Source organism: Vombatus ursinus, unplaced genomic scaffold, assembly GCF_900497805.2.
Source record: "Vombatus ursinus unplaced genomic scaffold, bare-nosed wombat genome assembly UNPS02014961.1, whole genome shotgun sequence".
Lineage (NCBI taxonomy): Eukaryota > Metazoa > Chordata > Mammalia > Diprotodontia > Vombatidae > Vombatus > Vombatus ursinus.
In genome coordinates, this window is record NW_020954739.1 from 803,121 (window position 1) to 830,189 (window position 27,069).

A 27,069-nucleotide genomic window follows, 5' to 3' on the forward strand; every position below is an offset into this window, starting at 1 on the left:
CAGGATGCTGTACTGGATCTCTGGGTCATTTCAAGCAGGCAGTAGATTTCTGGAGGATTTCTGTCATCTCTCCCTCAAACATAAAGCGCCTAGAGTATGCAGAATACCGTGCTAGGCAGGGGAAGAGACAAAATGTAGATGAGGAAGTTTCCATCATAGAGTAAAAAGATAGACACAGGTATGTATTCTATACGACCTTAAAGAAATGCATTAGAGTGAAATCCAAGGAGAAATCCTTATAGACTAGAAGATCAGAGAAGGCATCTTAATGGAGATTACAAGGGCAGCTAGGTGGTGCAGTGGATAGAGCACCAGCCCTGGAGTCAGGAGGTTCTGAGTTCAAGGAAGGCTCTTCCAGTTCTTCTGGCCTCCCTGCCCACAGTGTCCTGCTGCTGGCCTTCCGTGGGCCGGGCACTTAACACCCCCTCCCCCAATTGCCTCAAAAAAATAAAAATAAAAAGACACGGCATCGGAATTGGATGGGGTAGGCAGGAACTGAACAAGTAAGGAGGGAGAATAAGAACATAACAAGGAATAGAGTAGACAAAGGTATGGAGGTAAGAAAACATAAAGGGTGGGTTAGGGATGGGGAAGTGAAGTGGAGATTTGAGAATGGAGAAGACAATAGCATAAGATAAGCCTGTAAAGGCCTTTACAGCCTGGCTGACACTCAAATTAGATTTAGGAGTTTAAACTTGATTCTGGAGGCAGTAGGGAGCCACCCAAGATTCCTGAGCAGAGTTGGTCTATGTATGCATAGGAAAGATTATTCTGGAAATGATATGAAAGATAGATGGAAGTGGAGGTGGGCAGACCTGTTAAGATACTGCAGTATTCCAGTGGAGACGGTGGGGATAAAAGAGGAGCTAGATCAGAGAGAGAGACGATGGCGAGGAGGGAAACAGCAGATATGAGAGCTTAGGAAGAGTTGAAGAAAGGTTATAAACATGGGAGAGTAGGTGAGTGGTGATGCTACAGTCAGAAACAATGAAGTCGGAAAGAGCAGACATGGGGAGCAGAGCAGAAGCTGAGGGCCCATCATCCAGGCTCCATCTTGAATAGCTTCAATATTGGGAGCTTACCAGTAATATGGCTCACCTCAGCACCAAGGTTATCCCTCTGGGAACATCCCAATTTGATGCACTTTGTTCTAAGGGTCCTCTGCTCCCATTTCAGACTAATGAAATGTTGATTATATGACAGGTTTCATTTAACCTGACTGGCACAAATGTGAGGTCCATAAGTGGTCAGATCACATCCCCTTCCCTCTCTGATGGGCCTGTTCCTTCACCAAAGCTGTACTCAGTCCTCCAGATTAATACTACTACGCTGTCTCACTTCCTCTTCAAGTAGAAATAGCTCAAGAATGCTAGAGAGTCAAGCAACCCTACAATCCAGATGACTCACATTACTAGGTTTAGGTCGGGGTTTCTGTGTAAAGAAGGGCATAAGGATAGGGGATGGAATGTTCTCTTTAGGAAACAAAAAGTAAACTGGTTTGGCTGCAGTGTAGTTTACCAAAGGTCATACCATGTAATCAGCCTAGAGAAGTATGTGAAGGGCTTTAAATGACAAACAGAGGTGATCACATTTTATCCTAAAGGCAATGGGGAGCCATGGAAGCTTCTTGAGCCAGGCAGTGACTGGCAAGATCTGCATTTCAGGAATATCAATTCGGCAGATGTGAGAGATGTTAGAAAGGTTTGTTGTTGTTCAGTCCTTTCAGTCGTGTCTGATTCTTTTTACCTATTTGGGGTTTTCTTGGCAAAAATCCTGGAGCCGTTTGTCATTTCCTTCTGCAGCTCATTTTACAGAAATGGAATTTACAGAGGAAACTGAGGCAAACAGGGTTAAGTGACTTGCCCAGGGTCACACAACTAATAAGTATCTGAGACCAGAATTGAACTCAGGAAGATGAGTCTAATCCTTCCTGACTTTCAGGACCAGCACTCTACACACTGTAGCGCCACCTAGCTGCCCAGTTGTAGAGGTAGAAATGACAAGATCAGACAACTGATTGGATGTGGAAGTGAGGGAGAATGAGGATTCCAGGATACTGTCACAGTCATGAAGCCTGGAGACTGGACGAAGAGAGAAGAGTGGTACCTTTTTTTTTTTTCTTATTTGGTGAGGCAATTGGGGTTAAGTAATTTGCCCGGGATCACATAGCTAGTAAGTGTTAAGTGTCTGAGGCTGGATTTGAACTCAGGTCCTCCTGACTCCAAAGCCAGGGCTCTATTCACTGTACCACCTATCTGCCCCTAACAGTGATACCTTTGACAGAAATATGGAACTCAATAAAATGTAACCAGGAGTCCAGGCCTGTTGCACATGCATAAGACTCTCATTGGTGGAGAGGATTACTCCAAGGGGTAAAGGTTGGAGCTGAGAAAGGAGAAACCTGGCTTCCTGCTTCCAAGGAGAGATTACACAACTTCTAGCAATCCTCTCCACCAGTGAGGAAAGTCTTGTACAAATGCACCAGGCTTGAACCCTGGGTTACAAAGTAATTTGGGGGGTATAGGAGGGAAAGCATTAATAATTAGGGAAAAAGGAAACACTATCTCACATAGGAGATGGAGTCTTGAAGGAAGTTAAGTTTTGCAAGAGGCAAAGGTCAGGTGAGGGAACACTCCAGGCATGAGGGGACAGCTGTACATTATGTACAGGGAATAACAAATAGACTGGTTTGACTGGAATGTAGAGAGAGAGAGAAGAGAGAGAAACATGAAATTGGGCTAGAAGAATAGTGACTGTGAATTTAAATTCCAAGTGGAAGAGGTTGTAATTTTTTGTTGATTTTTTTTTGAGGCAATCAAGGTTAAGTGACTTGTCCAAGGTCACACAGCTAGTAAGTGTCTGAAGGCCAGGTTTGAACTCAGATACTCTTGATTCCAGGGCCTGTGTTCTATCCAATGCTCTACCTAGCTGCCCCTGGGTTATATTTTTCTTCAAGAAAATAAGGAGCCACTGAAAATTCTTCAGCCGTGCTGTGTTGAGTTTGAGATTTGCATGGAACAGCTATAGGGAGATGTCCTTAAAGTAGCTCTGAAGTATGGGGCTCAGGATAGTGTTATGAGAGCTCATGCTTAGAAGCAATAAAGATGTGGCTGTGGGAGCTCTCTTGGAGCTGTGGAAGGAAATGAAATTGACCAGGCAGAGAAGAGGGGCTAAGGGCTCATGATGGACACTTGGGGACCACTCACATTAAGAGGATCATGGGATGGATGGCAGGATTCAGAACTTAGAGATCAAGAAACCAGAAAAGGAGAAATAAGGGTAGTCATGGAGAATAGGAGGGGATGTCAAAGTTTTTTGGGGGGGGGGGGGCTTAAGAAGGATGAGGACAAAGAAAAGGTCATAGGGTTTGAGGATTAGGAAGTCACAGGTAGTGGGAGTGGAAGCCTGACTATAAGGGGTGGAGGGGAGATTAGATAGTGAGAGGAGTGTAGAAATGAAGGCCTAGGGGACAGAAGGAAAAAAAGAAGGAAACAGCATTTATTAAGCACCTTCTGTGTGCTAGACACTGTGCTAAGCATTTAACAAATGCTATCTCACTTGATCTCATTTGATCCTTGGATCAAATAGCTAACTTTTTCTTTAAAAAATATTTGTAACAAGCTTAATTTAATCAAACATAGTGGAAAGAGCAGGACTTGGGTTCAAATCCCAACATTGACAATTCTTACCTGTGTAAGCTAGGTAAAGTCATTTATCTTGGGCCTCAGTTTCCTCATCTGTAAAACAAGAGGGTTAGACCAAATGGTCTCTGAGACCCCTGTCAGTCCTAGGTTTATGATCCTCTATGATCAATACACTCAATTAGACTTACTTTGCAACTATTAGTGATGAGGATGGGATTTAGACCCCAAAAAGGAAAAACCCTGGACTTTCCCACGTGGCCAAATCTCTGGTGGCCCCCTGAGGCTATAATCCCATCCACTAGCCTTTTATTGTAGCTAAACCCAATCTCCCAATTCCCTGTTACCCCTAACCTAACCTAGCCCTCCATTGTTTTACCTCCCTATGGCCCCAGGCCATTTCCCACCCTTAATCCTAGCTAGGCTCCATTCTCCCTTGGCCATGAAGTCCAGGTCTCTGGAATTCAATTGCCTCATAGACTACTTGGCCACTCCTAGATCCCTCCCTTAGTCTTTCTATATATAAGGTCCATCTTGTCTCCATTAAGATGCTCATATTCTTATAATCTAGCCAATAGTTCACTAACATTCAGACTCCTTAAGAGTCTGCCCAATATGACGGATGTTCTAATAAACCTTGTCTTTGGCTGAATGAAGGCTTGGGTCAAATTCTTTCAGGCAGGACCCATGTGTTGTGATTTTGGGGTCTCAGCACCCCTAAGCCTCATCATTTGCATTTCAATAAATGAACAACGTATAAAATACCATAGCTTTTCAGGCACTCCTTAGTTCTCCATCAAATGACCAATATGGTCATTTCTTGTGGTATAGTAATATTGTATTATAGTCATATCACAGAATTTGAGAGTTGGAAGACATCTCAGTGGCCAAGTCATACTCACACACAAAAGGAATCCCCAGGGGCAGCCAAGTCGGAATGACTTAGCTTTTATCAGCAACACAAGGATCTAAGATTAGTACAAAGGACTCATGATGGAAAATGCTGGGGGCAGCTAGGTGGTGCAGTGGATAGAGCTCCAGCCTTGGAGTCAGGAGGACCTGAGTTCAAATCCTGCCTCAGACACCTACCAGCTGGGCAAGTCACTTAACCTCTCTCTGCCTGTTTCCTCATCTATAAAATGGGAGTAATTATAGCAACTAACTGCCAAGGTTGTTGTGAAGATCAAAGGAGAAAATACTTGTAAAGAGCTTTGCAACAAATGCTAGTAATTATTATGATGTCATTACAGGATCTCTGCTTGAAAGCCTCAGAGGAAGAAGAACCCCCTGATCCTTTCCTAAGGCAGTCCACTCCACTTAGGGAAGGCTGTGATCGTTAGGAAGTTTTCTCCTAATATCTAGCTAAATTTGCCCTTTTTGCAGCTGTTACACGTCCTGGTTCTGACCTCTGGGACCAAACTGAACAAGGTTCATCCCTTCTCTGAGTCATAGCTATTCAAATATTTCAATCATATCTCCCCCCACCAACACACACACACACATTCTCTCTCTCTCTCTCTCTCTCATCCAGGCTAAACATTACAGGGGCAGCTGATAGAATACCTGCCCTGGAGTCAGAAGGACCTAAATTCAAATCTGACCTCAGACACTTGACACTTACTAGCTGTGTGACCCTGGGCAAGTCACTTAACCCCATGCCTAGCCAAAAAAACCCATCCTCAGTTCCTTCAGCAGATCCTCATATGGCATAATTCCAATTGGGTAACTCAGCTTGTGGTCCCCTCCCCCTCTCCCCTTCCCTCTCTCTCTCCTCCTTTTCCTGTCAGGGGTTGACTGGCTAGATTTCTTGGTCAAAGACCAAACACCATTTCACGGTTATTTTTTTGGGCACTCCTTGCTCAGAGTGAATATAAATAGTAACTGTTTCTCTTTTGGCCAGCAGCCTGGAAAGTCTTCCCCTCCCAGTTTGTTTGTTTATTTGTTTGTTTGGATTAAAGGTGCCATCCCTTGACTCTCTTTTTAAAGAGTTCTATTCACAGAATGAGCCATTACCTCACTCAAAGTGAGAAGCTAAAAAGACCTTAGCTTAAAAGGGCAAGGGTCTGCCATTGCATCCTGGGCCATCTCTAGTCCTCGGGATGAATATCTGGCCACTGGACCTAGATGGCTCAGGAGGAGAAAGTGAGGCTGGTGTCCTCCCTCACTCAAATCAAAGTCAATTGCAAGTCATGTCCTCATCTCCCAGATGTCATGGTTCTCTTCCAGAACGAAGGACAAACACAATATGACATAGACTCAAGGTGCTTTCCCATCCTACTTGCTGTTCTCTGAACACTCTCCCAGCTTATCTGTGTCAATATCAATCAATATCAATGAACATTATTAAGCACCTCCTCTATGCCAAGCACTGTGCTAATAACTGGAGATACAAAAAGATGCAAAAGACAGTTCCTATCCTCAAGGAGATTAGGATGTAATGGGAGAGACAACATTTGAGCAAATATGTACAAACAAGCAATGTACAGGATAAACAGGAAATAACGAACAGAAGGAAAACACTAGAACTAAAGGGGGGTGGGGTTTGGGGAAGGTTTACCTATAGAAGATGAGATTTTAGTTGGGACTAAAGGAAGCCAGGGAAGCCAAGAGAAGGGAGAGCATTCCAGGCATGGGGGACAGCCAGAGAAAATGCCAAGAGAATGAGTATCTTCTTTGGGGAACAGCCAGGAGGTCAGTGTCACGGGATCAAAGAGTACCTGGCAAGGAGTAAAGTGTAAGAAGACTGGAAGGGTAGGAAGGGGCTAGGTTATAAAGGGCTTTGAATGCCAAACAGAGCAAAAGTTTGATCCTGGAAGTGATAGGGAGTCAATGGAATTTATTGACTGGGGGGAGGGAGAGGGTGACATGATTGGACTTGTACTTTAGGAAAATCACTTTAGTGGCTGAATGAAGAATGGATTGGAGTAGAGAGAGAGTTGAGGCAGGCAGGCAGACCCACCAGCAGGCTATGTAATAGCCAATGAGGGCCTGTGCTAGAGGGGTGGCTGTGTCAGACAAGAGAAGGGGGCACGTTTGAGAGGTGTTACAGGGCATATTCAAGAGATGTTGCAAAGATGAAATGTCTTTCCTAAACTGGAGTACCCAGAATGGAACACAATACTCCAGATGAATCTATTCAGCCATTCCCCAATCAATAGGCATCCATTTTCCTTCTGGGTCTTTGTTACTATAAAAAAGTGCTACTATAAGCATACCACACACACACACACACACACACACACACACACACACACACACACACACTTCTCCTTCCTCTCTGTCCTTGACCTCCTTGCAGTACTACAGTACATGCCTAGTCATATCACTGGGTCAGTCAGTTAATAAGCATTTATTAAGCATCTACTATGTGCCAGGCACTGTGCTAAGCACTAGGGATACAAAAAAGAGGCAAAAGACAGTCTCTACCCTCAAGGAGCTTACAATCTAATTGGTCAAAGGACATGCACAATTTAGTGGCCTCTGGTACAATGTCCATAACTTTTCCTTTTATGATATCAGTGTATATCCTGTTCTGATTTTGCTTTACGTTAATTCAGAAAGGTCTTTCCCTATTTCTTTACATTTTTCATATCTGTCCATCTTAACTGCAGTACAGTATGCCATAACATGAATGTGCCACAATTTATGTAACCATTTCCTTATTAAACATTTAGGCTGATATAAAAAGCTCTGAACAGCTAGTTCTTTTTTCCTTGTTGTTATTTTAAAATGAACACTTTCAGGGTATAATCCCAACAATTATATACCAAGTATATAATCTCAACAATGGAATCATCAGGTTAGTGGGTAGGTTTATTTTTGCCATTTTTTGTCCTTTGTCCTGCCAAATTGCTTTCCAAAAACATGCACCAGTTTGCAATTCTCCAAGCAAAGAACAAGTGTACCTGTTTTTTCACAAGACTTCCAGGGCTGAATTTCTATGCTACTACTACTACTAGTGGTAGTAGTAGTGGTGGTGGTGGTGGTGGTGGTAGTAGTAGTAGTTATTTGATGGATGTGAGGTGATAACTCAAAAATTGTTTTGATTTGCATGATTCTTAATGAGGTTGAACATTTTAAAAAGTGATTATTAACAATTTGTTTCCTCTTCTGAAAACTGTTCATAATCCTCTGTCTATGCCTTGTGCATGAGCTTTGTTTAAAAAAAAAACTGAGAACAATATTTTTTTATCATGTTTGCCATATGTAGTTGGCCCAATTTATTATTTTCATTTTGTGTGTAGTATATACAGATGTTTAGAAAGATAGTTTGCAACAAAGTTTCCCCAATTAGTTTTTATTTGTGTGTGTGTGTGTGTGTGTGTGTGTGTGTATACAATATATACAAATATATGTATCTACAAATTATATCTCTGGAGATTTATATCTTTATCTCTCTATAGAGATAGATATACTTTGTATATACTTTATATATAGTTAGTATATCTGTAGATACATTTTTATCTCTATAGCGAGATATAGATATACTTTGTAGATGCATATATTTATATACTTTATATACATGCACAAATATATGACATCTAAAACAAATGAGAAACTGTTCAAAGTTCTAAAAAAGCAACTCTCATATAGATAGATAGCTAGATAGATATACTTTTTCAAGATGAAGTCTCCCCTATCTGGCTACATCGAAAATGCCAATCCTGATTGGCATGGAATGAAAGCTTTAATCAGCTCTTTTTCTGACCTGGGCCAGGTTGCCTCTCCTTAGGAAATCTGGTGGATTTCTGTTGGGGGTTGGGAGGTGGTGGTGGCCATATTGATGCTGGACTTAGTGCAGACACATGATTGGCTGTAGTCCTACTGCAGCTCAGAACTCCCTAACTGAAGTGATCCTACCAGCCCCAGGCTCCTGCTGTAGCAGAGATCATAGGTACCTACCAATTCTCCTAGCTATTATATTGTTTTTTGTTCTAAATATTAAAAAGTCTAATGCCATCAAGAGCATATATCTTAACCTTAACAATTCCTTCTAATAGTTTAATAGAATAAAGTTATCTCCCTTCCACAATTAATTTTCTTTCTTTTTTTTTGGTGATTCTTAAAAAAAGTATTTAAACTGGAATTTGCTGAAATATATTGTGGAAAATAAAAGTTTATGCTCATTTCCCACCAAATTGCTACTCAGTTTTCACCAAGGACATAATTAATGAATCCTTTCCCCAGGTTTTTCTTTTTTTTTAAATTTTAATAGGTTTACCAAACACTAATCTTCTGTATACATTCAGTTGGACCCTTTAAAAGAAATTTAGTAGTAAAGGAGAGGAGAGAGATGGGAAGGTAGCTACCTGAATGGAGCAGAAAGAACAAGGGAAGGCAAAAGTTTTTTAGAATGAGGGATCACATTCAAAGAAAGTGGGGAGGGTAGCCAACAGAGATGAAGAGGTTGAAGCTTCATGAAAAATAAAGAAAGACTGCTGCAGCTAGGTCCTGAAGGAGGCAGGCAGGATGGAGACCAGCAAGGATATCCTCACTTCTGCGAATTCCAAGATTCCTCAAAGCCATATTCTACCGATTTAGAATTTTAAGATGTCAAAATGGGGCCACCCCTAGGGGGTGCCAGAGTCCAATCACACATACCCTGATGCTCCTCATCCCAAACCACCGCACTCGAGAAATCTTATAGCGGCCATCCCAGGCCACTTAGAGGGGTAGAAGCCATCCATCTGAAAAGCAGGAGGGGGGAATTTATGGGTTAAATGTATTGAGGGAAGCCTCAGGATCTGTTTTAGCAAGTGGGGTGGGGGCAGTGCTTACAGCCAGTAGAGGGGATATCCAAGGCAATGTGTCGAGGAATGGGGATCAGAGCCTGTCTTCCCCCTCTCCATCCCCTCCCCCCAGTGCTTGAATGCCCTGGTGAGGAGAGCAAGAAGGGAAGGGAGCCTGGCCTCCATGGGGGGGCTGTGCCCTCCAGTCCCTCCCACCCCCTTTGTCCTCAGTGGCCCTGCTCTCCCAGGTCAGTGACCCATAAGTGCCGGCTATCCATCCATCCGTCCCCTCTGGAGGGGCCCTACTGAAGGTGGTGGTGTAGGGGGTCAAGGGTCAGAAGCCAAAGACTGGGAGAAGCACCCAAGGTCACCACACTTTTCACATGGAAATGTAAGAGACATGGTGGGGGGGGCAGGAGCAGACAGGGGTTAGGGAGGGTGGGTCAGGAAGGAAGCCAGCTGAGCCTGTGTTCAGAGGCAGGTCCAGACCAAACGACAACCACTAGCACCCTCTAAAAAGCAGACTGGATGAGCTAAAGCTGCCTCTGCCCCTTCAGAGAATTCCAGAATTCGAGAGTTGGAAGGGCCATTAGTGGCCATCCTGTCCAATTCATACACGAAAGGAATCCCCTCTGACAATGTCTGGTGAGGTATTCCAGGCCTCCAAGACATCCAAGGAGGAGGCAGAACAGCTCACTCCTTTAAAAACAAACAAACAAAAACAAAAACAAGACCTGTGATTTCATCAGCGAAGGAATCTGAGAAATCCAGCTGAGAAATACTCTTTACCAATACAAGTCAGCCCTTGTTCTCCAATTTATAATCTTAGAGGGTTGCTTTAAGAGGTTAAGTGACTTGTCCAGGGTCACTCAGCTAGTATGTTTTAGTGGGGACACTTGAATGAATCTAGGTCTTCCTGACTCAGAGGCTAAGCTTTCTATCTACTCTTCTGTTTCATCCACATCCTAACTTTGGACAACGCTACTTTGGAAGTTTGTTTTTTGTTGTTGTTGTTGCTGTTGTTTTTTAAAACGAAATTGAGCCTAAATCAGCCTTGTAGCTTCCGTCCACTGTTTCCAGTTCTGTCCACTGGGGCCAAGCAGAACAAGGGTAACTTTTCTCCTTGTAATGGCCCTGTAAGTATTAGAACACAGCCATCAGGCCCTCCCTGAGGCTTTCTTTTCCAAGCTGAACATGCCCAGTTCCTTAACCCTCTTCTTATATGACATGGATCCAAGGCCATTTACCAGTGAACTTGTCCTCAGGACACCCTCTAGCTTATCAATATCCCTGTCCAACTGAGCTGCCTGGAATTGAACACAATGTTCTAGATGTGGACTGACTAAGGCAGAGGTCAGAGGGGCTATCACCTCCCTATTCTTGGAATTTCTGCCTCCTTTAATGCAGCCCAAGATTGCATTAATATTTTTGGCTACCACATCACACTGATGACTCACATTCAGTTTACAATTCTGCTGTCTTTCTTCTTCATATTCATTATGAATGGTAGCTGTGGTACAGTGGATACTTACATAGTCAGATGGCCTTGCACGTAACAAGAGATCAGTATTTGCTGAATTGAATTTCATTAAAGAATCAAGATATAAGACCTTAGGCGAGTCACTTGTCCTTTCTAAGCCTCAGTTTCCTCACCTGAAAAATAAGGGGATTGGACTAAATGATCTTAAAGACCTTTTCGAACTCTAATTTCCCAAAATCCTAGACCTTCCATTGTTACCAGCATAGACTGTAAGCTCTTTAAAAGCGGGCATTAAAAAAAAAAAGGTAGGAGGCAGCTAGGTGATGCAGTAGATAGAGTGCTTTGCCTAGAGTCAGAAAGACCTGAATTCAAATTTGGCTTCAGACACGTACTAGTTGTGTGACCCTGGGCAAGTCACTTAACCCCAATTACCTCACCAAAAACCAAAAAAAAAAACCATTTCCATTGGTGACTTGAATAAAGGCACAAATGGCCTGTTCATCCTATTTGTAGATGACACAAATCTAGAAGGGAGAGTCAACACTTTGAGTGGCAGACGAGTTAAAGGGTAATTTTTTCCCCCTCTGCTGGAATGTGGTTATTCATGTTTGTTTTATTCACTAATCAAATATTTTTTTGGGGTGGGGGATCCAGAGAGATCTCAACTGGTTGAAATGTTGGGCTGAATGGAAGGAGATGCTGTGTAACTGGAATAAAAGTAATCTTACACTTGGGTTCAAACAATGGACTTCAAACATACAAGATCTGGAAGGGAAAGGTGGTTAAGCAGCAGTTTCCCTGGAAAAGATCTAGCAGCCAGTTTTAGAGGTAGCTATGTTAAGAAGTAGGTAAGAGCACTGGACCTGGAGTCAGGAAGACCTAAGTTCAAATTCTGTCTCTGACACTGTGTGGCTCTGGACAGGTTGCTTAGCCTCAATTTCCTCATCTGTAAAATGGGGACAATAATAGTACTCTCCCTCCTCATCTGCATCTCCAGTATCCTTGGCTTCCTTTAAGTCCCAGCTAAAATCTCCCCTTCTACAGGAAGCCTTTTTTGATCCCCCTTAATTCTAGTGCCTTCTCTCTGTTAATTATCTCCAATTTGTCCTGCCTAAATCTTCTTTGGACATGGTTGTGTACATGTTATCTCTCAAATTAGACTGTAAGCTCCTTGAAGGCAGAGACAGCAATTTGCCTTGTTTTGTATTCCCAAGGCTTAGCACAGGCACATAGGAAGAGATGAATGTTTGTTGACTGCCTGAGTGACTGACTACCTCACTGGGTTGTTGTGTAAGAATCAAATGAGCTAACATTATACAATGTATAAATGCTATATAGTAATACTAATAATATTGATAATAATCAAATAAGTAATATATAGATAGAATAAGTAAATATATAGCTAAATTATTTATAAATAAAATATTAATAAAAATCTATTATTTATATGTAACATTAATATACTATATAATGATTGATCAATAATAATCTATCTAATAATCAATAATTCTATATTAATAATTATAATAACAACAAAATAGCTAATATTTATATTGGGCCTACTATTTTCCAGGTGTGATGCTAAGTGCTTTACAAATACTATCTCATTTGATCCTCGAAACAACCCTGGGAGGTAGGTGCTATTATCCCCTTTTTATAGAGGAGAAAACTGAGGCAGGTAGAAGTTAAATGACTTGCCTAGGGTCATACAACTAATATGTGTCTGAGGCTGGATTTGAACTCAGCTCTATCCTGACTCAAGGTCCAGTACTCTATCCACTGAGCTGAAGTACTACTTCTAGCTCCCTGGAGGCTTTAAGAACTGGAAGCTCAATAGAAATCACCAGTGTGATATCATAGCAAGAATCTAATATAATCTTGGGCTGCATTAAGGGAAAAATGATGGCCTGGACTTTAGAGATGAAAAAGACGTAGATAGAACATTTATTAATTAGTTTATTAAGTGTCAGGCACTGGTATAGCTCCTTATCTCTGCACACCCAGAGTGCTGTATTCAGTCTGGACCCTCTGTTTTAGTAAGAACACTGAAGGAGGTGGAAAGGCCCCTGTGGAAGGCAATCAGGATGGTGTAGGGCAAAGAAACTAAGGAGGGTTAGCCAGAGGAAGAGAAGACTTGGGAGTAGGGGAGTGGGGACATGATAGTTATCTTTCAGTATCTGAAGGACTTGCATGTGGAAGAAGTATTAGATTTATTCTATTTGGAGCCAGAGGGCAGAGCTTGCAGCCAGAATTTCGGAGAGGTGGATATAGGCTTGACTCGGGAAAATCCGCCTGATAAACTAGGACTATCCACCTTGGGAAGTAATTGGTTCTCCCTTTGAGAAGTCTCAAGCAAAGACAGACCAGATGATGATTTATCAGGTATATGGGGGACAGAATTTGGACCAGATGCCCTCTGAGGTGCCTTTCAATCTTAGAGCAATAAGCCTGTCAGCTATGAGCTATTCTTGTGTAAGTAACAGCAAGAATAGCATTTCCATAGCATTTTAAGGTTTGTAAAGCACTTTACAAAAATAATCTAATTTGATCCTCACAACAGCTCTGAGAGTTGAGTATTATTATCCCCATTTTATAGATGAGGAAACTGAGGCAGATAGGTTTTTGTTGTTATTTTGTTTTTATTTTTAGTGAGGGTCACACAGTTAAGAAACATCTGAGGCTCGAGTTGAACTCAGGCTTTTCTGACTCCAGGCCCAATACCCCATCCACTGTACCCTGGGGGGGCCCCCAGCGCCAGACTTACTAGATATACTCTATGCTAAATCGCCTAACCTCTGCCTGCCACAAGTTCCTCAACTGTAAAAGGAGGCTAATTATAGAACCTACTTCCCAAGGTTGTTGTGAGGGTCAAATGAGATAGTCTTTATAAAGCACTTAGCAAAGTGCCTAGTATGTAGTAGGCACTTAATAAATGCTTGTTTCTTTTTTTTTCTCTCTGTCCAACTCTGAGATTCTAGGTCTAGACAGAAACTAATTGGCCTAGTCCAGGGGTCTCCAAGCGTTTTGGATCACATCCCTATCAGTAAAAAGGTTTTGACTTACTTCATTTTATAACTCATTTCATAAGTTATATATCATGTCACTATACTCATATGGCATAAAACTTACAGAAAAATAGGAATTTCAAAAGGATGGCATAAAGATGATCTAACAGTTAATCCTAAAATCCATAGGAAACTGCCAGAGGGGAGTGAAATGGTCAAGCAAATGCTTTAGAAAATCATCTTGGGGGCAGCTAGGTGGATAGAGCACAGGCTCTCAAGTCAGGAAGACCTGAGTTCAATTCTGGTCTCAGATACTTACTAGCTGTGTGACCTTAGGCTGTGTGACCCTAGGCAAGTCACTTAACCTTGATTGCCTGCAAAAAAAAAATCATCTTGGTACCTCTGTTGAAGATGGATTTCAGACAAGAGAGATTCAAGTCAAGAAAGATTTATTACATGCCAGGCACTGCACAAAGTGCTGGGGATAAAAAAAAACCAGGGAGACCATTTAACATAAGGATTCTTAACCTTTTTGTGTATGTCATCGACTCCTTTGAGTCTACGGGGAAGCCTATGGACCTTTTCTCAGAATCTTGTTTTTAAATGTCTTAAATATAATACAGATAATTGCCAAGAAAGCCAATTATATTGAAATGCAATCATTGGGGCAGCTAGGTGGTAGAGTGGATGGAGTACTAGCCCTAGAGTCAAAAAGACCTGGGTTCAAATGTGACCTCAGGTAATTACTAGCTGTGTGACCCTGGACAAGTCACTTAACCCTGATTGCCTCCAAAAAAAAAAAAGAAATGCAATTGTCAAAAAAAAAAATTTAAGACTAGTTCAACAACTGCAGGTTAAGAACCCCTGGTTTTAGTGGGGGTGTTACAATAATCCAAGTGACATGGGATAAGGTGGTGGTCTGTGTGAGGAGACAGATGGGATTGATTGAGAGGGTTGTTGGGAACAGAGAAACTGTTGGGGAATGTGGGGTGGGGGAGAATGAGAAGCTAAGGATGACAAGGTTGCAAGCATGGGCAACTTGGTGCCCCAGGACAGTGACAGGGAAATGTGGAGGAGGGGCAAGTTTGCTGGGAAGTGGAATGCCATGAAATCTTCCAGTTGTCCAAACCCACATGCACCTGCTCTTCTCGGAAACACTCTGTCCCACCCCAAAAGAAAAGGAGGGAGGCAGGGCAGCCTTAGTCACCAGTTACTGTTAGGGAAAGCAAAACCTGCCCTTCAAGTGGGTGTCTGCTACAGCTCTGACACGATCTGGGGAAAGGGGTGGGGATTTTCCCAGCGGCCCAGGTGCTGCTGTGGGTTATAACTGTCCTGAGGGGCTTATATAGGACCAAGATGGGGAGGGAGGTTGGGAACAGTGAGTCAGTAAACAACATATATTAAATGCCTACCATGTACCAATTGCTGGGGATACAAACAGTTCCTGCTCTCCTGGAGCTTACAGTCTAACGGAAGAGACAACATACAAACAACTACGAACCATCTATCCATCAGGAGAAAATTGGAACAGCAGAGGGTAGGGTCCTAATGTATGGGGTGGGGAGGGTTGGAGGGACCTATTTTTATCCAGAGTAGGTATGGTTGTGTTGGAGATAGTTGATTATCACTGGGGTGAGATTCAACCCATCTTTCCACCCTCCAACTGATTGATGACATACTGTACCCCAGGAGACCCTGCCCCTAATCCCTTTTTGAGACTACAGTCCTAATGAATAGACTCCTGAACTTGAAGTCAGAAAAATATAGGCTCACATCCCACCTCACATACCTCCTAGCTGTATGACTTTACGCAAGTCACTTAACCTCTCTGTGCCTCAGTTTTCTCATCTGTAAAATGGGGATAATATTAGCCCCTACCTTCCAGGGTTGTGGCGAAGATTAAATAATATTTGTAAAGTGCTTTGCAAACTTTAAAGTATTCTATAAACATTAGATATTTATTATTATTATTGTTGTTGTTACAATTATCTTCTTTTCTCATGGTGTTGGGTCTCTACCAGCCTACGGTGGGGGCCTTGCAGAAAGGGCCCAGAGCAATACCCCACATCTCCTGGTCATAGCTGCTGTCCTCTGGTCCCGGAGGAGGAGAAGGAAGTGGAGCTGGGAAGAGACAACAGAAAGCAGTCTTCCTGGATCAGGCTTTCCCTGTCCCCCTGCCCCTCCCCCTCCCCTCACCGGGTGAGTAGTTGGTTGTCGGAGAACAATCGCCCCTATCTCCCCCTCCCCCTCCCCGAGCCCAGCCTTCTTCTGCCGAGGCTCTGGCCTCAACAGCCCTGGGGCGGCCCAGGTTGAAGGTCAGCTCCCTGCCCTTTTCTCATTCAAATCAGGTCCCTCCCTGGGGAGGCTATTGGCTAGAGCCTGCACCGCACAGCAGGGGAGAGACTGACACGCTGGGGGAGAAATCAGAGACAGGAAAGAGACAGAGATGGGGACCAAGACTGAGACAGATCTGGATTTGAGATGGAGCCCTAGTGACCACTGGAGACAGGGGAAAAAACACAAACACTGAGAGATAGAGAAATCCCAGCCAATCCACACACCCAGACAGACGCTGCCATCAGAGCCATGGAGGAGACTGGAGGATTACTGGGCTTTAGAGAGCTGAGGTTTCCTAGTTCACGGGTGTGAAACTCAAATAGAAGTGGGGGGTGGGTGCCACCCCACTAACTAAACTGTGCTTAAGGATCCCTGCAGACCTCATGTTGATGTAGAAAATTACATTTATATATTAAACTATAAGTATTATATATTTTATAAATATTAACATTAACTATGTTCTATGGCATTTTTATTTCTTTTGTTAAATATTTCCCAATCACATTTATTCTGGTTCTGGCTGCACTCGGGAGTGTGGAGGCTGCCTGTCTGACATCTTTGATCTAATCCAACCCCTCATTTTACAGATGAGGAAACTAAGGCCTAGAGACTCTGAGTAAATGATTTTGCTAATGTCCTGCTGTGGCAGAGCTAAAATACAAATCCAGGTCCCCTGCTTCTAAAAACAGTCTTCTTGCCATTTCCCTAGAAGAGAGGATTGGACAGGATTGAAGTCTCCATCTCACTGCTCCCATTCTGCAGAAACAAAAACTGAGGTCTGGGCATGGGTAAGGAAACTGGCAGGGCTGCTTCCCGGGTTTGACTGGGGCTGTATCTCTCCTTCCCTGGGGCTGAGTTGCCAGCCCATTCCTGGACTACATACCTATTACCACAGCTCTCCCCACTGAATTCCTGAATTCCTTATAAAAGCATACACTGAAGGAGACTTCAGATCCTCACTCAACTTTTTAGAAAAGAGGAGACAGATACCCAAGAGGAGAAAGGATTTTGCCCAGGTCACATCCACGCTTCCAAACTTTGGAGCCAATGTTCTTCTGGTCACATCACACAGCTGCCCTACCCAAGGGCCCCTACTCCCCTGGATGATGGCCTCACCCTCCCAACCTTGATAGGGACCTGCAAGTTCCATGAGGAGGCCTTCCCTTCTCCTGATCTATTCAACCAAGAATTTGACCCAGCAACAGGCCATTTTCCCAGGCAGAAAAAGGGTCCCTGGAGGAGGGTGGAGGCCCACCAGGCCCAGTAGGGACAAGGGATTAGTGACCACAGGTGTCCTTATAATGGGGTGAGGGGGAAGCAAGAAGAGGCCCTTAAGCCCCAGCTCAGTAATCCAAGCTCCAGTCTTTGTTTCCCTGCTGGGGAGAGCCCAGGTGTGCTTCACCTGTGCAGGTGTGGATGGCCAGAAGAAGGGCCTGCTAGGGGAGGCACATTCATGCTGGGATCCCTCTCCCCTCTCAGGCCCACAGTCTCCCTCCCGACTCAGAAATTTGGGAGGGAGCGGATATTCAATCTCATGCACATGATTTAAAAATATTTAAACTTTTTGTTTTTTCAATAAAGGAGCCTATCCTCTCTTCCTACCTCCCCACCCCCTAACTGAAAACAAGAAAACCTGAGCCTTCATAACAGATATGCGTGGTCAATTAAAGCAAATCCTTCCATCAGCCATGTGCAGAAACCTATTTTTCATTCAGCACCGTGGCTCCATCAGCTCTCTGTCAAGAGGTGGTCCTCTGGAATCATTGTTGGGTCATTGCATTGGTCAGACTTCTAAAGTTTTTCTTTATAATGTTGTTATGATGAATATAATAACATGGTATATAACTTAGAAAATAGGGAAAATATAGACATATTGGGGGTGTACACAGTCAGTACTTTTCAGGCAGGACAGAGACCCAGGTCTTCCTGATTCAGGGGCCTCTTCTTTAACCATTACACCACACTACCATTTGCTCTTGAAATTACTTATATCATTTACCTACCTGCCTCCAGCACAGCGTAAGCTTTAAATCAAGAACATTTTGTATTTGCCTTTTTATCCCTATACCTATTATTCCTCGCACATAGTAGGTACTCAGTGAATGCTTATTTAATGAAACTGAAGTTGCTTAAGCTTTCAGGGCCACAGTATCCTTCTCCGAGAGTTAGACTCCATTTAATGTAATTGGCTTCCTTTATAATTCTATGTATTTTATCGTATGCATTCCTAAGCACGACTCTGAGAAGGGGGTCTTGCCCAGGTTTCCTGCCAAAGGGGTCAGGGACACAAACGAGGGGAAGAGCCCCGGATGAGGTGATCATTAACATGCCTTCCAGAGTCAGATCTGTGATGCTCAGACAAAAAGCAGCCACACTGCTTTCAATCCTCCCCACAGCACTGAAACTGCCTTCTCCAAGGTTACCAGGGATCACTTAACAGCTAAACCTGATGCCCTTTTCTCAGTCCTCATCCTTCTTAACCTCTTGGCAGCTTTTGACACAGCTGACCACTCCTCTCTCCCCTCCTCCCAGAGTTTCTGAGACATTGCTTTCTCTGGTTTGGGACTGCTCCTTCTCAGGCTTCTTCGATGGATTATCATTTATCTTCCTCCCATTAAGTTTTTTCCACTCTCCCAGGCTTTGTCCCTTGCCCTCTTTTCTTATTTCTCTAATCTCTCTTGTGATTGCATTAGCTCCAATGGATTCAATAGGTATCTACCTAGATGACCTCCCCACCTCCACCCCACCTCCCCAAAGTTAATAGCCAACTCTAATGATCCTCCATTACCAACTAACTGCTGAATATCTCTAATATAGGCATTGCCTACTCAGCAGATCCAAAATGGAAGTCATTATATCCTCCCTCTCCTCCTCTCCTCAAGAAGACTCCAGCCAACAAGCAAATTTCCCTATTTCTGCTAAGTCCACACCATCCTCCATCTTTCTACTTATGAAGCTTCACAAACTGAGTCATCCCTAACTCTTCTCTCTTCCTCACCATCCACAGTCTTGTAGACTCCTCCCCCACGTTTGTCTACTTCTTTCTCTCCTTTCATAGGGTTACCAACCTCACTCTCTTCTTTATCCCTTCTCACACTGTGTTGAAGTGGATAGAGCAGTGGGCTTGGAGTCAGGAAGACTCATCTTTGTGTGTTCAAATCTGGCCTCAGATACTTACTAGCTATGTGACCCCGGGCAAATCACTTAATCCTATTTGCCTCAGTTTCCTCCTCTGTAAAATAAACTAGAGAAGGAAATGGCAAACCACTCCAGTATCTTTGCCAAACCCCCAAAAGGCATTTCGGAGGGTCAGAAATGACTAAGCAAACACAAATGACCTTGGCAAGTTATTTATCCTTTCTGGGCCTTAGTTTCCTCATTTGCAAAATGGGGGGGGTGTTATCTAGGTAGTCCTTGATTTCTGGAATGCTCCTCCCACTCTTGGAATCCCCAGCAATCCTTTAAGGGATCTGTCAGGTTCCTTAAAGCTCTAAATCTGTATCCTACATCACTCTCCTGCTCAAAAATCCTCAGTGGAAGGGGCAGCTAGGTGGCATAGTGGATAGAGCTCCAGCCTCGGAGTCAGCAGAACCTGAGTTCAAATCCAACCTCAGACACTTGACACTTACTAGCTGTGTGACCCTGGGCAAGTCATTTAACCCCAATTGCCTCACCAAAAAAAAAAAAATCCTCAGTGGTTCCCTACTGACCCTAGGATAAAAAACAAAGTCCTCAGTCTGTTAATTAAAGTCATTTACAAGGACAGCTAGGTGGTGAAGTGGATAGAACACCAGCCCTGAAGTCAGGAGGATCTGAGTTCAAATACAGCCTCAGATGCGCTAGCTGTGTGACCCTGGGGAAGTCACTTAACCCTGATTGCCTCTGGGAGGGAAAAAAAAAAAGTCCTTTACAATATAGCTCTTTGATATACTGAGAAAAACTGGTCTACTTGTAGTTCTCCAAACCCGACATTCTACCTTTATATAGGCTCTGCTTCTCACCTGGAGAGCACACCCTTTTCAATATAGTTTCTTAGAATCCCTGACTTCTTGTAAGGCTCAGGTACCACTCATGGGGAAATATTTCCTCTTTAAATTATCTTATATTTATGTATGTGCTTACATTCGGTGTTCCTCAGTAGAATGTAAACTCCTTGAAGGGAGAGACTATTTCTTCTTTTTTGTGTTCTCATTCCCAGGGCACATTCCCTTGTAAAGAGTTGTAGTGTTTATTGAATTGAATCACTGAAGACTTGTATCTGAGTAGAAATGTTTACTAGCTTCTCTGTCAAGTGGACATCTAACCTCAGCTTAAGGTCTCTGGGGGTTGGAGAGGTCAATACTTTGGTAAGCAGCCCCCTGGAGGGGAGGGAAAGGGAAGAGAAAGAAGGTATGTGTCTGTGGGGTTAGAGGGAGGGCTCTCTGACCTGGAAAAGAATTATTCTTCCTAGTAGTAAAGAGCTTAGGTCCTAGGATAGGTCCTAAGATGGAAGACTAGGTAGGTTAATTGTACCAAGGTCAAGTACAGAGGGTCCAGGAGGGAATTGCCTTCTCTCTACCTTAGAGCCAATAGGGAAGGGGTTCATTTTCCCATAATGGATCTTTCTTTCTGACACAAGCCACACCAGCTGAGCCTTTCTCAGCTTTGGAAATGTAAGTAGAAAAGGGGGGGGGGGATCTCAAATTCCTCTGAACTGCTGTCTCCCCCCAATTCCTGGGCTGCCTGGTCAACTATGTGACCTGACTTCTCTAGGCCTGGGGGTTCTGTTTACAATTGGGTTCTTCATCCTGTCACCTGGTGGAGTGGGATGCAGTCCCTGGCCCTCTGGAGCCTCTCTTACTGGTTCTGGGTGTGCATGTGTAACTGTGTGGAGGGTGATTATAAGGACAGAGTGGTACTGTGAATTGGATTGAGTATTAGAGACTGGTTTCTAATTCCAGCTTTGACACTAACTAGCTGTATGACCTTAGGCAAATCACTTCCTTCCTCTGGGTCTCAGTTTGGCCAGCTGTAAAATTAAATGGTGTCTTAGTAGCTCTGGCCCTCCTAGTACTGATATTATTTTCAAAAGTCCCTTCCAATTCGGATATTCTGTGTTCTAAGGTCTCTCTCAGTCCTGATCCTGAGTCTGTGGGTTCATGGGTCCCTAAGGGGTGGGGCTACAATGTGGGTCACTTCCCTGCCCTGGGCTGGGGGAATGAGAAAGGTCTGGCTGGCAGTTCTCACAGGCCCAGGCCCTAAAACAGCCAGATGGGCCTGGCAGGCGCCTTTGTCCCAGCCTCCTCCCCGCCCCCAGCTCCCGGGCCGCACTGCCCAGCCCACAAGGTCAAATGTTAACTCAAGTCCCCCCCTTCTCCTTCCTGGGGCCCAAAAGTCGTTGGTGCCTAGTAGGGAACTTGAAGTGCGGGCGGGGCCATCGGTCAGACGGGGCCATTGGTCAGGCTGGGAAGAGGCCCAGGATGGGGAGGGACTCCTTGCCCTCTGTTCCCCTCCCCCAAACCAGCAGGAATGTGGTGAGGTGGGGGTTGGGGGGGGTGTTTGAAATCCCCTCCCGATTGAAGAATGACCAGAATCTGGCCCTCAGCCACAGATTCTGGTTAAACAGGCCCCTTCTGAGATCTGGGTTTCTCTCCCCCCACACTACTCCATTTCTTCCCCACGGCCTTTCCTTATCCTAGGTCATGGTAAGGATAGCCTGTATATGAGCCCCTGGTAGGACTAAACCATTGGGCTCTCACCCTCTCAGTGAGCCCCCATCTCCTTATGAACGTTCCCTATCTCAACTCAGCCCTTATCCTATTCCCTGAGGCCTCATCTCCTCCACCGGGTCCCCACTTCTAACTGAGCTCCCATCCTTTCAGTGATCTCCCTTCTCCTCTCTGAGCCCTCATCACCGGTCCTCCCTCCTCTTATTGACCCTCAACTCTCCACAGAGTTCCCACCCCCTCACTGAGCCCTCATTCCTTTCCAAGTCCCAACTCCTTCATTGAACCCCATTTCAACTCACTCTTTTCCCTCTTGTCTTTAGGAGTTCGGTTCCTCTCAGGAAGTAGAGAATCAAGGAACAGAGAACACGGTAATACCAGCAGGAGGGGTTGGGAGGGGGACGTTACTTAACAGCAGAAGACTGAAGGTGGGTGAGTGGGAAGGCCTTTTGTGGAGATGTGAGATCTGGCCTAAGCAAGAAGTGCAGAACAACCCCAGATGGCCCTGTCCCTTCCCCTCAAACTCCTGGTTCCAGCAAGTTCTGTGTTCTTGGAAGGATTTGGGGAGGTGTGTATGTTGGGAGGGAACTCTGCTGAAAGAATGTGGAATATAACTTTGGGGTATATTCTAGAACAGGGATTTTGTGGTGGTGGTGATTCTGATGGAATTCTTAGCAGGCATTTGGGATGGGGGATGATGATTTGACATTCACACAGTTGGCAGGGACCTTAGAGGCCATTCTATTTCAACCCACACCTGAACAGGTGACCCAGAACCAGGCTGAGGATGAAGGAGGGAAGATGTTTACTGCCCCTCCTCCCATCTTCCCCAGGTATTGATGGAGCGTGGGCTGATTGGGCACACACTCAGATCAGAGACATTCCCCATTCTTCAGCTCTGCTCAGGCTGAAACTTAATCCTCCCATCCCTGGGCAGCCTTTGGGAGGAAGAGAGGGAGGGGGTGTGTTGAATGTGTGTTTGGGGGTGGGGGGCAGTGAGGGAGAATAAAAGAGGCACTGACCTTAGGTGCCTTAGGCTACATGGGGTGGGGCACGTTTTATACAGTGGCTGCCTGCCAGAACTCCCAGGACCATCTTACAATGTGCAGAGTGTCCCTTCAGGGGGGGCCCACATGCTTTCACTTAGGTCCTCCTCTTTCCCCCCTGGGGATCACCTGGCTCCAGGTCCCAGCTTTTTCAATTAAACAAATACATTAAAAGCCCGGCCCAAGAAATGGCATTGGACCAGGCCCTGGGACTACTAAGGAAAAACAACAACATCGACAACAAAAAACATTCCTTGCCCTCAGGGAGCTTATATTCTCCTAGAAAGTCACTGCTATGCCACCTCACTGGAGCCCCTAACCTTCTGACTCCAACTCCCCCAGGGTCCTTCTCTCACCCTGTATTTCCCTCAACACTGTAATCTGTACCTAAGAACCCTTTTAACCTGTTGTGATTCTATTTACTCCCCAGGTTCCCTTTTGAACTAGAACTTATTTTTTATAGGTGTCAAGGTTGGCAGAAGACTTTCCTTGCCATAACCCTATAAGTTCAAAGTGCTGTTATCCCCATCTTACAGATGGGGAAACTGAGGCTCAAAAAATGACTTGCCCAAGGGTACACATCTAGCAAATTGCAGCCCTGAGATCAGCACCCAGATCTCCGGACTTCAAGTCTATCAAGCTCCACCACAACCAGCTACCTTGCCTTTCCCTCTCTTTCTGGGTCTGTATTCCTTTTGCCTCTGGAGAGGTGATGATTTCATTTTTCCTTTTTGCATTCACTTTACTTAACAGTGCCTGGCATGCAGCAGCCACTTTAATAAATGCTAGTTGATTGACTGGTGGATCTTGTCCACTCTTGATCCTCTTTCTGCCCCCAGTTTGGTCATGTAGAGCCTGGGGTCCTTTCCTGACAGCCAAAGCCATAGTCCTGACATCTGACTTCACATACCTCCCTCACTCCCCTCCCAACCCAGACTGGTGGGGAGGGATAGTTAAGGAATTGAAAAGAGGGGTCATGTAGTTTGTTTTTGCCCTCCCTCTCACTTTGAAGACTGGAAACTTCTCTCCTGCAGTTCCCTGAACACAAGATATAAGGTCACACTCAAAGGAAGATTCTTCCTTTCCTCTTGCTGAGGAGCCCCTTTTGGAGAGAAAGTCTTTGCTTCCAACTCACCTAAGTCCTTTCTGCTCAGGCTCATTAATTTGTGGACAGTAAGACCTCTCTGGAGAGGTTCAGAAGTGACTTAGATCACAACTGCCCCCTAGCCAAGCCAAGGGGGTTGTGTAGCAGGAGGCTAAGGACGGGCTTCCAGGAGGCCAGTGGTCGGTGTGGTGGGATCACCCAGCTATATGACCCTAGGCAAATCACCTTGCTTTTGTAAACCTATTTCTTCCTGGGGATAATGAAACTCACTCACACTCTCTATCTCCTCATAGCGTTGTGTCCAGGAAAGCACTTTGCAAATCTTTTGGAGCTATAGAAGTAAGCTGTCACCACCACTATTAAGAACTGTCCCCAGTGGGAAGGAATTTCTCAGGTCATTTCCTGACAGTAGGCTGGGAAAAGGGCTGCTTTGCCAATGTGATCTGAAGGGACAGGAGAGTGAGGACTAGGTCATGAAAAGCTGGAAGTGGAGGCAGGTCCATCAAGTTAATCATTTTGCTAAGAACCTCTTCCTGTAAGTGACCAATGAGAGGCATCCTGGGACAGGGCAAAGGGCACAGGATTTGGAGCCAGAGGACTGAGGTTTATATCCCACCTGTCACCTGCTGCCTGTGTGAACCTGGGCAATTTGGATCTCAGTTTCTCCATTTGCAAACTCAGGGTGAGGGATGGGCAAGGGAATTGGGTTGGAGAGCCTTTAAAGTTCCTTTCTGTTCTAATGATTTCTAGGATCCTACTCTCTTTCCTCTCCCTCTGATAAAGGGAAAGGCATTTCCAGGCAGACTTGTGGTAAATGGGGCTTTAAGTGCAAGATCAGTTTATTAACACTGCTGAGGCCCTCCTTTCCTTCTTTCCCCAGCTCCAGTTCTGGTCCATTCGAAGTTTGATTCCCTAGGTAATCTTTAATATCAGTACTCTAGCCCAGGTCAGCTGGGCAGGACTGCCAGACAGACAGAGCCCAGTAGGCTGGCAGACCCAATGGCCAAGCTCACCCATCTGAAATCCAAAAGGAGCTTCAGCACTTATTAACCCAAGAAAACCTTTCATCCAGGCCCCACTCTGACTGGGTTAGTCCCTCCCTCAGCACCTTCTCTTTCCTCTCTGGCTCAGTTCCAGGGCTCTTGGGCCCCTCTTTCAATGGATTCACTTCAACTCTCATTTTATGGATAGTCTTATGAGGTCCTCTCTGGGAGATACCATGGCTTGGGGGTCAAAGCAGAACATCAAAGCTTGGAGGGCCCTTAGGACAGACCTAGGATATGCCTTAGAACATAGAATACTGGGGCCAGGAGGAATATAGAATGTCAGAACTGGGAGGGTCCTTGGAACCCAAAATGTCAGAACTGGGAAGGATATTACAGTATAGAATATCAGAGCTTCAGGGTGGGAAGATACAGGAACACAGAATGTCAGTGCTGGGAGGGTCCTTAGGATGGAGAATGTGGGAAGTGGGAGAGATCTTAGATCAGAGAACATAAGAGCTGGAAGGGATCTTAGAATCAATGATGTGTAGAGCTGGGAGGGGGGCCTTAGAGATACGATCTTTTTTGAGTCATGGATCCCTTTTGGCAATCTGATAAAGCCTATGGACTCTTCTCAGAATAATGTTTTTAAATGTATAAAATACATAAAATTTAAAAAAATCCCCTAATGATATTGAAATATAATTACTAAAATATTTTGAAAAGCCAAGTCTACGGACTCCAGGTTAAAAACACCTGATCTAGTCTGACCACCTCATTTTACTGATGAGGCAACTTGAGACCCAGGAATAGGAAATGAGTTGCCCAAGGTTATAAAGGTAGTTATTAGTATTAGACACAGGACTAGAATCCAAGTCTCTAGATTACAACTTCGAGCAAACGTTCGCATTTCAGGAACCCAACCCCTCCAGTTCCCTTTGGGTAGATACTCTAAGGATGATAACAGAGATGGAGGGGGTGTGGTATTACCTGATAAGAACTGGGTTAAGGTGAAGGAAGGCAGGATAAACCCAAAGTGTACCTTCCAGAGCTCTAGAGAACTGATGTACATAGCTTGGGATCATAGAAAAATATGACAGTCGATGGCCACTGGAATCCCCAGTCCCCCCTCCCTTAGAGTACTTCTCTGTCCCCTTCTTTCCTCTCTCCCTCCACTCCAATTTAGGACATGAAATTGATTCCTGGAAAAATTAGGGACGAATCTCAAATAGTTCAGAAAAAGAAAGCTGCTCAGGGTCAGACTTCCAAGGCGGGCCCAGGGCATCTGTAATTCCCTTTTTCTATTGACCTAGGCCAGCCTTCCCTCCCTGCCAAAAATAAAGAGGTGGGGAGAAAGGGGTAAAGACAGAGCTCAACTTTGGCCCCCTTCCTTGTCCAGGCAGGCACCGAGGAGGCCGGAGCAGGGCGGAGGGGAGGGAACCGGTTTGCTCTTCGGTCTGGCCTCCTACCCTGCAGAACCCTGGGTTCTGCGGGGCCATGGGGGGAAAGGGCCACTCGGGTCACTGCACATGGTAGGGAGGCGGAGGCGGGGGGCGTGCTCTGCAGGCCGTACGTGGGGCTGAGTCCCCTGGCTGTGAGGGGGCCCCGGAGGGGGGAGCGGACGTTTTGCAGCTCTGTGCAGCGCCTGCGTACTCTGGCCAGGTCCTCCCCCCTTCAACTCCCCCACCCCCAGGCGGGGAGGGGGTGGGGTGGGGGAGGTTCTGCGGGACTTGGGGAGAAATGCCGGGTCTATGGGCGCAGCCTCTGGACTTGTGTTTCCCCTGGACTCGGAGCGAGCGGAGGATGGAGGTCGATGCCCTGGACCCCCATTTATGCCACGTCGTCCCCAGTAAATGCAGCAGCATCCCCTATACCCCCATCCTTGGGGTTAAGAAAGCGGCCAAGTGGCGGCTGTAGCTCTGGACAGTGGAGAGGAGGGAGGACCCAGGGATCGGGAGACTGAGGGTGGAGGTGGGGGGCCAAGAGCAGGGGCTGCAGTGAAGTGGCGAAGGAGTTAAGGCTTTGCAGCCGCTCGCGC

General features: G+C 45.0%; 2 long non-coding RNA genes across 3 annotated transcripts; one reads left to right on the forward strand and one right to left on the reverse strand.

Annotated features, from left to right (window-relative positions):
- Positions 1-15,792: 15,792 nt before the first annotated feature.
- LOC114030512 lies at positions 15,793-22,287 on the reverse strand. The gene is made up of 2 exons (XR_003567628.1): positions 22,200-22,287; positions 15,793-15,976 (listed from the first exon to the last, which is right to left on the reverse strand). It is a non-coding gene; the product is annotated as an uncharacterized LOC114030512 (long non-coding RNA).
- On the forward strand, positions 15,970-25,369 carry LOC114030511. 2 transcript variants are annotated; one of them, XR_003567627.1, is made up of 4 exons: positions 15,970-16,054; positions 22,221-22,268; positions 22,663-22,730; positions 23,407-25,369. It is a non-coding gene; the product is annotated as an uncharacterized LOC114030511 (long non-coding RNA). The 2 variants fall into 2 exon arrangements; XR_003567626.1 differs by having other exon boundaries at positions 22,221-22,730.
- The last annotated feature ends 1,700 nt before the right edge of the window (positions 25,370-27,069 follow it).